This window comes from Engystomops pustulosus, chromosome 7 (genome assembly GCF_040894005.1).
Source record: "Engystomops pustulosus chromosome 7, aEngPut4.maternal, whole genome shotgun sequence".
Lineage (NCBI taxonomy): Eukaryota > Metazoa > Chordata > Amphibia > Anura > Leptodactylidae > Engystomops > Engystomops pustulosus.
In genome coordinates, this window is record NC_092417.1 from 96,650,653 (window position 1) to 96,667,413 (window position 16,761).

The 16,761-nt window shown below is 39.0% G+C and overlaps 1 long non-coding RNA gene across 1 annotated transcript in view; it reads left to right on the forward strand.

Annotated features, from left to right (window-relative positions):
• LOC140070606 (uncharacterized) overlaps positions 1-1,469 on the forward strand; it is an 89,991-nt gene extending 88,522 nt beyond the window's left edge. The window contains exon 5 of the long non-coding RNA XR_011848956.1: positions 693-1,469. This is a non-coding gene — a long non-coding RNA (uncharacterized lncRNA). The remainder of the gene's footprint in view (positions 1-692) is intronic.
• Positions 1,470-16,761: the final 15,292 nt, after the last annotated feature.

Consider the following 16,761-nt stretch of genomic DNA (forward strand, 5'->3'; position numbering starts at 1 on the left):
TCAGCATCACCTTTTAAATAATATTTTTTATCAGGTAGCGTAATATAGTATATGCAAAGATGTGGAGGTGAAAAGAATATTGGGGCAGATTTATAAAGGTGTCTGAAAGTCAGAATATTTCTAGTTGCCCATGGCAACCAATCACAGTTCCACTTTAAAATATTCATGAGCACTGGTAAAATGAAAGCTGAGCTGTAATTGGTTGCCATGGGCAACTAGGAATATTCTGACTTTCAGACAGCTTGATAAATCTGCCTCATTGTATTTGGCAACATTACAGAAAGTGATTTACCAAATTGAGCAGGTAGAAAGGGCCAATGTCCTGACCCAAAAGAAGTTCATTTTCACAAAAAATAGCAAATATAACAGAAATGACAAGGTACAATAGTTCATGGGACAAAGCGAGTTGCCTGTATAATTTCCCTAAATAATGCATAAAATGCTCAGATAAGTAAATGGAGTGAGTCTCGTGTGAGATTAATGGTGTGGCAGGAGCATGACCAAGGGAGCCATATCTGGGAATTTCAACAAACCATAGGAAAGGGCCATTTTGTGGAAAAATACCATATTGACCTCTGATATAAACAGTGGGATAGAGGGTGTAGTAGGTGAGTCTAGCAAGCAGGGGTGTAGCAATAGTGAAAAGTATTCTGTAATGGAGGAGACATCTGATAATAAAAGTTCTTCCCTAGGTGAATCGGGTAACAAGAGACCAATAAGGAGAGATATGAGTTTGGAGACTCCTAGCCGATAACGGCGAAGTGGGGGATAACTCCAGAATATATGGAACACTTTACCAATCTCCCACCACTTCCCCTCCTCTAGCCCCCAGATGGCAGGATAGCACAATAGCCCAAGGCCAGTGGTATAACTAGAGTCCTCTGGGCCCAAGAGATAAATTCCTTATGGGGCCCCATCTCATAATAACAAAAATAACTGCTTTTTTTAATCAGGAAACACTTAGGAAAGACTAAGGATTTCAGCCAAAACGTGTCAATCGTTTCCTGTGTTTTTATCCAATGTACTATATGCTGTTACTCAAATAAAGATCCTTTTTATATGATGACGAAACAACCTGTGCTGGAATCTTTCTTCTTGTTCACTTTTTGCTTCTGGGCACGGCTGATCAGTCTTCAATCAGGTGGAGTTAGCTCACCTTCAGTTATATAAACAATCCACTATGTAAGCACAAGTGCACCCATTTTCACAAGTAACCCCTTTTTTTTGCATTATGCCCCTTGACAATTTTTGACAAGAGTTCCCCTCACTGTATACAGGCTGTGCACACCAGGGTAAGAACTCCAATTTATCTTTGTGTGGGGCCCCGTCCAGTACTTCTGAAATAAGACAGTATCAGAGTGCACAGGCAGATGCTGTTATTCTAAACTAACAGCCACGGGCCCCCTCTCTCTGCAGGCCTGGGCCCAATCGATACGCCTCTGCCATGGGACACACAGACCGCCAACTATCTTGGGACGTATAGCAAGTTGTAGCACAGGGCGGGGCTTCTTATATATATAAGATATCAGAGCATGGGTATGTTTTAAAAAAAGAACATGGGAAATGTCCTATAGTATATATATGTAGAGTCAAGGGCATTTCTAGGGTTCCAAAACATCTGGGTCATGGGCCCCAGGAATTTTGACATAAGTTACTGTACTTCTTTTACCCATTTTAAACCTGTAATTAGAATACTAACAATATAAAATGCTCAATACACCAACCAACATATAGCACAACCAATAAACCAGCATAAAATGCTGTACAAACTTTGGGGGACAGTTGGCATAAAAAAATTATAAATATATCATAAAATTGATTAAAAAACTTACCACAATAAAGATTCTGCAAACTAAAGATGCATTGTCTGTCGTTCCTGAAGGTTTCATTACTATGAATTATCTAGAATCTGTTTTTTTCAACATTGTAGTAAAAACTAGCTCATTGTTAAAGTTAAGAAGAAAACAGGATAAAAAAAGTGTCATTGCTGGAAGTAGCCATAACAATAGGAATCTATACACTACACTTGAATAAAATGTTCACTTCAAGGGCTCATTCAAAAGGGCAATGTCCATGGTGCATCTGCAAAAAATACATCTGTTTTCAGTTTGTTTTGTGTCAGTATTGTATCCACATCCATGTATTTTCACATTTGATCTAGTCAGTAAAACAAAAAGGACATGTGAATAGCCAGATAGACAATGAAGGGTCAGTATGCTATCTTTGAAAATCAATATTATAATAATGATGTGAAAAGTGGATGAACCATGGCTTAGCGCTGTGAATGCACCTTACAGTCAAAATAGATATCATGACCTACAGAAACGAGAGAAGCTGTTGAGAACCATTTATTAAATATAGTGCAAACCTATATTTAATAAATATAGCTCAACCTTAAATACAGTGTAATGTGCCGAACATAATATCACGACATAGTATACAAAAATGTTGAGAATTTTGCACAACCAATTCCAATGCAATTAATATAACAGGAGTGAAGTTATGTCTAAATATGCAACATAAATCTGTCTACCACGTATGGATTCCTTATGAAAAATCTGGCATAAATAGGCTACGATTAATAATGGAGTAGCTTGGCAAATGTACTAATCAGAAATTGAGACAACTGTGCTACAAAAAGCTGACTTAACTACAATAATACATTTGAAGGGGAGATAAACTATTTCTTGTGAACTAGTAAGTGACGGATTTTGTGTTTATTGGCAAAACAATCAATGACGGCTTCATCTGTAATTAAATTAAGGATTTTTTCTCTACTGAAGGATGGCTAGATGATTGAGTCTTGACTGACCCATTGTCTGTCTTAGCCAGTTATGAAGACCTTGTAGTGCTGAAAATGACCTTTCACAGCTGCAGCTGGGATAATCAAAACTATTTGAATAACTTTCTTTAGCGTTGGAAAAATAAGTGGATTCAAATCATCATACAGAGTGTTCATTGTGTAGTTTGTTGCACCTTCATACTTTCTTAACAAAAAAAAATTTGCCACAAGAGCTTCTTGTCCTAGTTCAATTTTATAATGTTTAGACAATGCATGCAATTCAGAGGAAAGAAAATTTTGTGATTTTGGATTGAATGCTTGAATCCCTTTGAGAAGATCTGGTTTTATTCTAGAAAATCTGTTGTCCAGTTCAATACATTCTGTCTAAACATGGGTAAAGTACATTTTGTGTTAGTGCATCTAGTATATTTAGCTCCTTCCTCATGCCACATGTTGCTGGAGCCACAAAGTCATCCATTTTTTTCTGTTTTCTGTGTGGTGTTTTGGGTTCTGCAATGGGTATGTTGTTTGCTGATTCATTGTATATTTCAGTTCTTTTTTTCAGGTGTTCTAATATTTTGCAATGTTTGATACAATGCCTCTTGATAATTAAAAGCAGTTGCTAAATCTAAATCTTCTTTTTGCAGTAATCTGTGGAAACCTTCAGTTGTAGACAGAGAATTAAAAATAAACAGGCAAAAAAACTGTAGACAACCTTTTCATGCAAATGAGTATTCCCATTGCAACAGGTGATCTTATTTCTGAAAGACATTGGACAACAGGAGAGTAATTTGCAATAACTGCGTTTATGGATCGGAACTGGCAGGCCGAGCGGTGGTCTGAGAGTTGGATAAGCTGGCTTCCATGTAACCCTAAACTTCTCTGAACATCAGTGAATTTGTTATGATGGACAATGAATGTTTCTTAAGTTTCAAAAAAATCCTTAGCTTGTATTGCTTTGCCGGTGTAACAAAGAACAAGATTTAGCTCATGGGCATAGCAATGAACATAGATGGTTTCTGGATGATTTTCTTGTAATTTGGCTTGCACCCCACCACTTATACCACTCATACGATGCTCCATCATAGGTTTGTGCAACACATGGTATCTTTTCTAATCCATGTTCCCTAAGACTATTCTCTATAGAAAAAGAGAAAAATTATCCCAGCTCACCTCCAAGACCACGTGGGTGTCGGCACGGAACCCGCCTTGTTTTGCACAGGCATAATACGTAGAGAAATAAAATTGATGGTCCAGCCAGAGTAAGTGATCTTTGTGACTTTTATTTCGTCAGATTTTCATTTGTCCATAGTGTTGATCCAAACAATTCCTACGCGTTTCGAACGCACTAGTCGTTCTTAATCATGGAATGTCTGTCTGCATTCAAATTAGTCCTTTTGAGTGTTTCCTCGAAAGACCACCTGAAAGGTGGGCGGTTGCGAATTAAGGTATCGCATATCTCCGTTACGAGAGAAACGCACAAAAGGATAAAACATACAAGTAATCCATATACATAATACATGATACATAATACAAATATATTTTAGTACAAAAAAAAACATATAAGTTAAAAAGTAAATATTACAAGTTCAGAAGAAAGAAGAACCTCCCTCTGTGCTTCCGGTTTCCAGGGCAACGCAAGCTCCTGAGTCTGGATTGTATGGTGACTTGTGATTTCCGTCACATGATCAAGATCCGTCACATGGTCAGAATCACGTGAACCTTGTCACGTGAGTTAAAGATTGAAAATCGAAGAAAATCTTCAAGGTTGGTAAGTAACGGTTAGTAAAATAAAATATAAATTTGTCATTCTTGTGAGACTTCATACAATTGTTAAGATTACTAATACTTAGGTGGATTGATAATAATAGAAACCTATAACTTGATCCTAAAAACATTCTTTTGGAGCGAATGGGTTGCCATGGACATCCCGGAGTTCCAGTAATTTACTTCTTCGTAATGTTGTAAATGATCTAGATAAGACAAAATTGAAAAATATTTTAGAATACAACAATTTTCTTCCCGAAGAGTAAAATAATTACAAATGGATTAAAGACAGGGGCTATGAATGGCGGCAATATAAGTGTAAATAAGTTGATGTAAACTTGAATCAGTACCTAAGTGCAACAGATAGGTAAGCAATAGGGAAAGATGAACCATTATGATTTATATTATAAGACTATAGTCAGAAGAACATGCGTTATTAAGAATCCAATTTAATAATGATAAAGAAAATCCTTTCTAAAATTCATGCCTTTCGGGTAACGCGTGTCTTTCACGAGGACTTAGTTTCGTACCAACTAGTTAAATGTTGACCCTACCACATGTACTAAATCGATGAAGGGGACAAATGTGTATAAAAATATGTCTTTTTTTAGAACAGATGACATTATCCACTCTATACGATCTAGATGACAGATCCACTCAGAAAATAGATTTAAATCAGGCTACTGACTTTAACATCAAAAATCCCAGGTTTTATCCAATACAATCGAGGTGTGAATCCATGGACCTCTTTCAGGAACGGGTCGAGAGAGATTTAAAAGAATTACAAAAATCAAGAAGCACTATACCAGATAACCTCTCCCCCAACCTGAGAAAGGCCCTTGGAGAACTTAATAGTTGGGAGGATGTGACTATAAAGATGGCAGACAAAGGGGGTATGGTGGTAGTCATGAATAAAGATGATTATAAAGACCAAATTTATTTACTTTTAAATGATACCACCACCTATCGGAAATTACAAAATAACCCTACTACCGTCTTCCAACAAAAACTTACCAAATTATTGCAGGATGGTCTTACGATGGGGGTTTTAACACAGGCACAAAAAGATCAGTTTAATACTAGGGACCCTATAATTCCAATCATGCATGCCCTCCCTAAAATACACAAGGGTCTCACACCACCACCAATGAGACCGATAGTCTCTGGTATTGGGTCATTAAATGAAAACCTTTGTGGATGGGTCAACACACTGCTTCAACCCCTTGTTCAACGTGTACCAGGTTTTTTACAGGACACTACTGATGTCTTGACATCTTTGGGGAATATCATCTGGAATAAGCATTTTCATTTTTTGAGCTGTGATGTAGTCTGGAGCTGAAGGAATTTATAGTTGATGTCTGTATTCATCTACTAAATCACAATTATTTCATGTTTGATAATACTTTTTTTTTACAGATTCGAGGAGTCAGTATGGGGGCTAAATTTTCCCCCTCACTGGCAAATTTAACTATGTCCTGGTGGGAGGAACAATTCATCTTCACAGATGATAATCCTTTTTCTGATTCTTTGGAGTGGTATGGCAGGTACATAGACGATCTGCTGATCATTTGGAAAGGCGGTGACCTGCCATACCACTCTTTATTGAATATCTCAACAATAATTATTACAATTTGGGTTTTACCTTCTATAGTCACCCACAGGAAATAGTGTTCCTAGATTTAATCCTCAAGGGTGAAGATAATAAATTTATTCAGTTTGTCTCGTACCGAAAACCTACAGCAGGCAACACTATATTACATGCACACTCACAGCATCCTCAGCACACTATTAAAGCCATTCCGGTTTGTGAATTTACGAGGTTAAAACGCAATTGCAGTGAAAAACATGTATTTGAACAGGAAGTTGCTAAATCTGTCAGTAGGCTTAAAAGCAGGAATTATCCAAACTGGATGTTGTCACATGCAAAAAATTTAGTTGATAAAAAAGAACGAGAAATGCTCCTGCATAAGAAATCTCCAGAATCAAAATATTCACTTCCCAAAAAACCCACACTAGTTGTAGGTTTTAGTCCCCAATTTAAGGACATAACTAACATTATTCACAAACATCTCCCTCTTCTACAAGCAGACCCAATATTGGAAAAAATCTTATCTCCAGGATGCAGAATCATTTCACGTAGAGGAACCACCTTAGGCAATCTTCTTTCACCCTCATTATTTACAACCCGTACCAAGTTTACTTGGTTGCCACAAAAAGGTTTCTTTAAATGCGGAAGCAATCGATGTGTTACATGTAACTTTGCCCAAAAAACAAGCACATTTAAAAATAGCATTGGTGACAAAATATTTTCAATTAAAAATTTTATTAATTGTAATACCTCAAATGTTATTTATGCCATCATATGTGTTGAATGCGATCTCATATATATTGGACAAACAAAACGTAAATTTAAAATAAGATTTTTAGAACATCTTAATGGGATAAACAAAATTGATGCTAGAGGGCTCTCGGGAGCATCTAAACATTTCATTGACAAACATCAAAGAAACATTGATAATTTACGTACTTTCGCCTTCGAAAAAGTTGAGATACCACTGAGAGGAGGGAATATAAGTAATAAATTATGTAGCCGTGAGGCTTTTGGATATTGAACCTGGACACGCGTTACCCGAAAGGCATGAATTTTAGAAAGGATTTTCTTTATCATTATTAAATTGGATTCTTAATAACGCATGTTCTTCTGACTATAGTCTTATAATTTAAATCATAATGGTTCATCTTTCCCTATTGCTTACCTATCTGTTGCACTTAGGTACTGATTCAAGTTTACATCAACTTATTTACACTTATATTGCCGCCGTTCATAGCCCCTGTTTTTAATCCATTTGTAATTATTTTACTCTTCGGGAAGAAAATTGTTCTAAAATATTTTTCAATTTTGTCTTATCTAGATCATTTACAACATTACGAAGAAGTAAACTACTGGAACTCCGGGATGTCCATGGCAACGCATTCGCTCCAAAAGAATGTTTTTAGGATCAAGTTATAGGTTTCTATTATTATCAATCCACCTAAGTATTAGTAATCTTAACAATTGTATGAAGTCTCACAAGAATGACAAATTTATATTTTATTTTACTAACCGTTACTTACCAACCTTGAAGATTTTCTTCGATTTTCAATCTTTAACTCACGTGACAAGGTTCACGTGATTCTGACCATGTGACGGATCTTGATCATGTGACGGAAATCACAAGTCACCATACAATCCAGACTCAGGAGCTTGCGTTGCCCTGGAAACCGGAAGCACAGAGGGAGGTTCTTCTTTCTTCTGAACATGTAATATTTACTTTTTAACTTATATGTTTTTTTTTGTACTAAAATATATTTGTATTATGTATCATGTATTATGTATATGGATTACTTGTATGTTTTATCCTTTTGTGCGTTTCTCTCGTAACGGAGATATGCGATACTAATCAGATCCAGAGAAGAAAAACAGCGGATGTGTAGAAAATATCAATTTATTAATTCATAAACAAGACAATAAAAACATTTAAAAACCCAATGAAGGGAATGACAAACATAAAGGACTCTCCTCAATAAGGTATTCCTCACGTAAATGACAAAACAAAAATAGAAAAAATGAACAAGGCGGGGCGATACGCGTGGGGAATCCGTGGGCTCTCCCCCTCATACATTATACTAGGTAATATGATGCATTTACTTTCTGTTTTATTCACTTGAACCTACTCCCTTATGTTCTCTTGGCTGCTATTACTCTGCACACAGCACTTTATTTGTGCACTATCATCTTTGTGTTTTATATTACATTGTTGTAGTGAAACTGTCTGTGATTGCATCCACGATGCACTTTAATTGTATATAATCTTTTCTTAAGCATCATTTGGACCCCATTATTGGGATGATGTGTATATATATATCTAATTGACAGCCTTGTTCATTTTTTCTATTTTTGTTTTGTCATTTACGTGAGGAATACCTTATTGAGGAGAGTCCTTTATGTTTGTCATTCCCTTCATTGGGTTTTTAAATGTTTTTATTGTCTTGTTTATGAATTAATAAATTGATATTTTCTACACATCCGCTGTTTTTCTTCTCTGGATCTGATTAGTATATTTTGGATGTGACACCTACTCGCTTACCCTCCCCTCTTTGTTTTCTTGAAGATATGCGATACCTTAATTCGCAACCGCCCACCTTTCAGGTCGTCTTTCGAGGAAACACTCAAAAGGACTAATTTGAATGCAGACAGACATTCCATGATTAAGAACGACTAGTGCGTTGGAAACGCGTAGGAATTGTTTGGATTAACACTATGGACAAATGAAAATCTGACAAAATAAAAGTCACAAAGATCACTTACTCTAGCTGAACCATCAATTTTATTTCTCTATTCTCTATAGAACCTGCTATAGTCTGGGCATCAAATTCTTTCAACTCTTTAAATCCAAGAAAATGTTCAGTAGGCACGCGCTCCCTTGGAGGCAGGAACTCACACGCCGGCCTGTCAGAGCCAGCGCTAGATCATGGAGAGCCAAGACTGGGGAACGGGGCACATAGAGAAGCACAGGGGCACTTGCGACCCGAGTCGTGGGAGCACCGGTGACACCCATACTGTTCAAAACGAAACCGTGCAAACTTCTGTTGCATTGGACCTTTCTCACGTTCACCAAGGTCTGAGGGCACGACTGCACTTGGCAGTGCTTTAGATCTGCATGCTGGTTCTGTATCCTCTATCTCAGTGGTGGCGAACCTATGGCACTGGTGCCAGAGGCGGCACTCCAAGCTCTTTCTGTGGGCACCCGGGCCATCACACAGGCACACCAGACAGGACTCAAAAGATTCTTCCTGCAGTTCCAAGCAACTTAAAAGATGCTGCTTTCAGTCATATTTTGATATTTACTTCGCTACTTGGGACTGTAGGAAGAGGGAGAATGAGTAGACAGGGCCGAATTATCTTTGGAGGACCTTCTGCTGTCCTCATGATTCTCTGTGTAGAGAGAGACACTGGAAATAAGCTAAAATGAAGAAACTTTTCCATCTTTCTACTGTGTTGGTGTCCTCTGGAGGCCAATATGATTGAAAGTTGTTGAACAAGGAGCAATAAGTTACTGCTTTAATATTTGGTTGGCACCTCGCGATAAATAAAGGGAGTTTTGGGATGCAGTTTGGGCACTCGGCCGCTAAAAGGTTCGCCATCACTGCTCTATCTCATCTGTCTGAGTTGCAGAGTTAGAGCTTTACTGTGCTTCATTTTGTTTTCCCTGTTCCTGGGGTATTCTGCGTGTAGTTAAATTTTTTCCATGAAAATAACTTCTAATATCCATATTTAACTAGACGCCGCACTAAATATTTGGTCCAGACTTTTGATTGCAATTCTAGAGGTAGGAGCTTTCCTGTATATCTTTTCAACAGAGGTTCTGGTTCACTGCTCCATACAGATCTTTCACGTCTGTACTGTCACAGGGCACAACATTCAGTTTCAGCTCCTCTTCATACTGAAAGACCTAGCCATGACCAATCTTCACTGCTTTTACTGAGGTAAATGGACCCATCCATCTTCCCTACAATACAATGCACCTCTAAAATATTTTGGTCTCAACAAACATAACATTCTCTCATTCCTCCTCTGGATCTACCAGATGGTCATAAGTGAATTTCAATCAGACTTAGTCTATATTCACACTGCCGTTGCCCGCCCGTACCGTACCGGGCAACTGCAGTGTACGGGGAGAGGAGGAGGAGGTGAGCGCAGCTCACCCCCACTCCTCTCCATAGGAAGTTATGGCGCACGGCGCCGTATTACGGTAAAAGATAGGACAGGTCCTATCTTTTTCCGGGTACGGTGCCGCACGTGTGCTGCACCGTACCGCTCCCGTAGGGCGCCGTGCGGCCATTGCCGTCTATGGAGGGCGTATATCGGCCGTATATACGTCATGTGTCATGTACGTGTCATGTACCGCTAGGCCGTCAAGGCTAACCCAAGGCCGTCAAGGCTAACCCAAGGACAACAAGGAAGGAGCTCCGGGAAGATCTCATGGCAGTGGGGACATTGGTTTCAGTCAATACCATAAGTAACGTACTCCACCGCAATGGTCTCCGTTCCAGACGAGCACGTAAGGTACCTTTACTTTCAAAGCGTCATGTCAAAACTCGTTTACAGTTTGCTCATGATCACTTGGAGGACTCTGAGACAGACTGGTTCAAGGTTCTCTGGTCTGATGAGACCAAGATCGAGATCTTTGGTGCCAACCACACACGTGACGTTTGGAGACTGGATGGCACTGCCTACGACCCCAAGAATACCATCCCTACAGTCAAGCATGGTGGTGGCAGCATCATGCTGTGGGGCTGCTCCTCAGCCAAGGGGCCTGGCCATCTGGTCCCCATCCATGGGAAGAAGGATAGAACCTCCACTCCTCCATCAAGGATCTTAAGATGCATCGTCATTTCATCTTCCAACAAGACAACGACCCAAAGCACACAGCCAAGAAAACCAAGGCCTGGTTCAAAAGGGAAAAAATCAAGGTGTTGCAGTGGCCTAGTCAGTCTCCTGACCTTAACCCAATTGAAAACTTGTGGAAGGAGCTCAAGATTAAAGTCCACATGAGACACCCAAAGAACCTAGATAACTTGGAGAAGATCTGCATGGAGGAGTGGGCCAAGATAACTCCAGAGACCTGTGCCGGCCTGATCAGGTCTTATAAAAGACGATTATTAGCTGTAATTGCAAACAAGGGTTATTCCACAAAATATTAAACCTAGGGGTTGGATAATAATTGACCCACACTTTTATGTTAAAAATTTATTAAAATATAACTAAGCAACATAACTTTTTGGTTTGTAAGATTTATGCATCTGTTAATAAATCCTGCTCTTGTTTGAAGGCTGTAACTTATTTGCTTCTTATCAAACCTGCTAAATCTGCAGGGGGTTGAATGCTACTTGTAGGCACTGTAGGGCTTGTGTTTACTGGAAAAGTTGTACGTTTTATTAATATTTTGTCAGGGTAAATTTAAAGAGCACCTGTCACCAAGAGATATAAAATAAAAAATAGATTTTACAGAAAAAAGATACATTATATTGTATATTTTAATGCCATGTGTTCTGTGACAAGGCCATTCGTCCTCTGGGAGTGGCTATAGAGGAGCAGTTTGTCCCCCACCCTTGGGAAACCACTCCTCGATGTGTCCTTTTCAAATATATGAAAACGCCCATCACCCGACTTAGCGACGCCCCATAATCCTCTATAGCCACTTCCAGGGGACAACTGACTATTCACAGAGCACATGGCATTTACAAGCTACTATATCTGTAAAACCTATATTTTATACAAAAACTCCTTGGCAGTGTATGTACTATGCTCTGTGGGGGCTGGGGTAGTTCTAAAAATGCGTCTCCTGGGGACAGGTTCCCTTTAACAATAATTACTTTTTATCGTGTGGTTGGATGTGCAGAAGACATAATATTTGGCAAATTTTTTCACTCCATTTATCTCATGGGTTCATTAAGAATTTTATTTTATGGAAAAAATTGTAACAGACATGAGGCTCGTTTACTAAGGGCTTTGCGTCGCACTTCTGTTGTACTTTGCACATTCTTTTACGTGTAAATGGCTTTCACAGGTATTTAAGAATAGTCTGCGCCACTATTGTGTCGCATGCGACAATTTGTGGCACAGCTGTACAGGCCAACATACGACACAAATTAGGGAGTGTTCCTGTATGCAAATTGTGTTGCATGCCCTATGTCCCTACGCTAAAGGTGCACCACAAAAAATTTGGTGAACTCTGTCGGGCCAGTGCAGGGAAGCGACAGACTCATGATCTCTGGCGCACGTTCATAATGAATCGGTCTCACCCAGCATTATACACAGAAAAAGCACAATCTTAGTAAATGTGCCCCATAGTCATATGTTTGTATGTTGATTTTTAACTTTTTCACATTATATGTGATTTTTACAGTGAATGGGGCTTTTATTGTTTTTAAATTATTTTTTTATTAGCTATTTTTTTACATTTTTTTTTTCTCTTCCAATTATATTACTTGAACAAGTGATTATCTGATTGTTTTTGCAGAGCAATATACTGCAACACTGATAGTCAGCATCAGATCCTGACGATCATTTCCATGGACAACGCTACCAAAGAAATAATCGGCACCCCTCTTCAAACCCAGTGCAGTATATTCAGGGAGTATGTGGTCAGATATAAAGGATTTTGAGGGCATATGGGTCAAATACAGTTTATTCTGGGGTATATGGTTCAGCAGGTATAGATTGGAGAACCACTTGTATATGACCACTGCACCCACAGATTACCGAACCCGAATCACTATAATCCAAGGGCTGAAAAGGAGTAGGACCAGTTACAGCGTTCAAACGCCTTTTTAGTAAAAAAGTGTTTCAAACTCTCTGGCTGTTTTCTCAGAGAGTAGATGGTGAATAATAATTATTCATTTCCTGCTATTATCCAATATCCTTGTACCTTGCATCAGCCTCATCCACTAGTGATCCAGAATCCCCATTGCTGATTCCCAATAATTAAGTCCCTCAGATCCCTGAGTTTACAGCAATCCTTGGAAACAGCTAGACGCGGCAGGGATCACTTCAGTGGACAAATCTCTGCACAATTCATTGCCCCAAACCACACTTCTTTCCATGCACAAACCCAGAGGTATTACCGTTTTTTGTAAATTGTCGATTGTGACCCTGCCAAACAATTTGGTCTTGATTTTTGTTTCATATATACCCCTCACACCACAACTAATTATACTGTGCCAGGTGTATAGTGTATTCTCTGAATACATCTATGTTGTAACTCTTAAATTATAGAACCGTCCTCCATTATATCATTATTATTCCCCCATATGCATTGCATACAGCTCCCTGAATTACATAAAGTGCCCCTCTGATTATATTATATACATAATCCCGGAATTATACATATTAGCCCCCTCTTTTTCCTTTTATACAGTATCAACATCCGTAAATTAAAGGAAATCTACCACTAGCTGATAAACATAACTACAAATACTTACCTGCTCTCCTCTTGATATTGATCTTGGCGGTGTCCTTCTCTAAGCTTGACACACATGGATCTCCTCTAGAAGAAACTTATAATTAGCAGCCTGGAGAGGTCTAGCTGTCCAGGCTGCTAATTATGCACGCCTCTCACCTCTCTCTCCCATGCTGGGAGATGGAGGTGACATCACGCAGGAGGCGTACATAATTGGAAGCCTGGAGCGCCAGACATCTCTTCCCTGCAGTCCAAGTTGCTTATTATAAGTTTCCTTTTTAGGTGATCCCACCATGTCAAACTTAGAGAAGGACACCGCTGGGATCAACATCAAGAGGAACGTAAATATTTGCATATTTGTAGTTCAATATGTTTCCCAGTTAATGGTAGATTTCCTTTATTGTACAGTCTGACACCCCCCCCCCCCCCCCAGTCAGTAATCCATGTTTTATACAGGTCCCCTCTTAGCAGTTCATTAGACAGTGTCCCCACTGAGCATTGCATTAGGCATTGTCCCCTTTAGCACTTTATTAGGCAGGGTCATTCATTAGTGAGGGTTCCCGCTTAGCAATTCATTAAGAACCCCTCTTAGTAATTCAATAGGTTGGGTCCCCCCTTAGCTATTCATTAGGAAGGGTCCCCTTAGTAATCCATTAAGCAGGGCTCCCCTTAGTAGTTCATTAGACCTGGCCCAGCTTAGAGATTCATTAGGCAGAGACCCCCTGAGACATTCAATAGGCAGGGCCCCCCTTAGTAATTAGCATGGCTTACACGCATGTAATTTATTACTAAATCAGTGGTTTCAGAATGAGAAAAGATTTGCAAAAAAAGAAGAAAAAACAGTGTAAGGATCTAGAAATAAAACCAGCAGACAAAGGGGGCAATGTAGTTATCTTGCCAAAGACGCCATGAAAAACAAGTGTATAAATTATTACAAGATAAAAATTGTTATACCATGCACCTCCTGCATTGTTTTAGGAGAAATTATACAATATCCTCGAAGAAGCCCACAAAAGGAATATCATTTCAAAAGAAACCCTGCAAAACCTGTTCTGTCCCTTGCCAAGAATAGCCACTTTCTACATTATTCCCAAGATACATAAAAACAGCAAAGACTCCCCAGGTAGACTGATTGTACCAGTAAATGTAGGAATGTGTGAAAAAGTGCACTTTTTCCTGGACAATTTTTAAAAATCATTGGTTAAGGACCTACCATCTTACATAAAAGACGTATAATCTCTCTATACCTCAATAAGACATGCTGACGGTCTGAAAGCGGTTAATTTATCAAAATTTATCAAAATAAATCATTGATCTCCTAATGATCCTCTTGGAGTTTGTTCTTAAACATAATTTCTTGTTTTTAAAGACACATACTATTTGCAAGTCCAGGAGACTGCAATGGGGGCCGCCAGCGCCCCCTCATACGCAAATCTTTTTTTGAGAGCATGGGAGAGAGAGAGAGATTCCAACAGGAAAGCATCCAAAGAACGGAAAAGATACACAACTGGCTAAGGTATATAGACAACATCCTTTTTCTGTGGCAAGGGACAGTTGAAGAACTCAATAACTTTTAGGACAGAATTAACAAAAATGATTGGAATATAAAACTAACCTATAGATATGGCCTAAAAATGGAATTTTTGGACATACAGATGACAACTGGACAGGACAACAAAGTTGAAACGGATGTCTTTCGGAACTCAATTCTTTATTACATGTGAGCTTGTCACTTCCAAACTCAACAAAAAGGGGATACCAATAGGGCAATTCCTGAGATTACGAAGGATCTGCTCAAATGACGAAATCTTTGAACATCAATCTATGTAGCAAAGGTTCAAGAAAGAGGCTAATCTAATAGGACCATCAGAAAAGCTTACAGAAGAGCAAAATTTACACAACGAGAATCTCTACTATGTCCTAACAAGATCAAACCATTACAGGAAAATAACACCAGGATAATCACAACATATCACAACAACTGGGAAGAAATGACGAAGATCATAAAACAATATTGGACTATCTTAAAAACTGACCCAATATTGAAAAACAAGATCTCGCCCAAACCCCTGATTACAGCCAGGAGATTAAAAAAAATCTAGGGGATATGCTTGTTCATAGCCACTATGTTCCAGAAATCTGAAATTATTTTGTCAATAAAGGCCCAAAGTAGGGTTGCTTTCCATGCAAAGCCTGCAAACCATGCAGAAACATAATAAGAACACAAGAATTCAACGATGCGCTAAATACAAAGACATTCCAAATAACTTAACCCCTTAATGCTCTGCGCCGTAGCTCGGGGTATGTATGAAGAGGGCTCACTGGCTGAGTCCTCTTCATACAAGGGAGGGGGTTGTTGCATATTGTAGCAAACCCCCACTGGTAATAACCGCGGTCGGTGCTTGCACCGATCGCGGCCATTAACACTTCCGTTGCCGCCGGCAAAGTCGCCGGCGGCATTTAAAAGACGGTGGTGCGTGGGCGCCACTATCTTTATTCCGATCGTCGCTCCCACGAACGTCATCGGGGGGCTGTGATCTGTTGCCATGGTAGCCTCGGGTCTTCTGCAGATTCATTACAATGAGCCAGTGGCTCATATCTTGCAATACAGAAGTATTGCAGTATATGGTAGTAACGATCTGACTATCTAGGGTTAAAATTCAAATCACCCCCCTTTCCCTAGAACTGATATAAAACATAATAAACACTAAAAATCACAAACACATTAGGTATCGCCACGTCCCAAAATGCCCGATCTATCAAAATATAAAAACTGTTATTTACGGCGGTGACCTCCAAATGGTAAATGGCGCCCAAATGTCTGAAATGCGACTTTTACACCTTTTTACATTACTTAAAAAATGGAATAAAAAGTGATCAAAATGTCGCACAACCTCAAAATGGTAGCAATGAAACCGTCGTCTCATTTTGCAAAAAATGACACCTCACACAGCTCCGTACACCAAAGTATGAAAAAGTTATTAGCGTCAGAAGTCTTTTTTGTACACATACGTTTAATTTTTGAAAATGTATTAAAACGCAATAAAACCTATATAAAGTTGGTATCATCGCGATCGCACCAAACCAAAGAATAAAGTAGAGGTGTTATTTGTAGCGCACAGTCAAAGTCGTAAAAAACGGAGCCCTCAAGAACGTGACGTTTTTTGGGGTTTTTTTCAATTTTTCCACATTTGGAATTTTTTTCCAGCT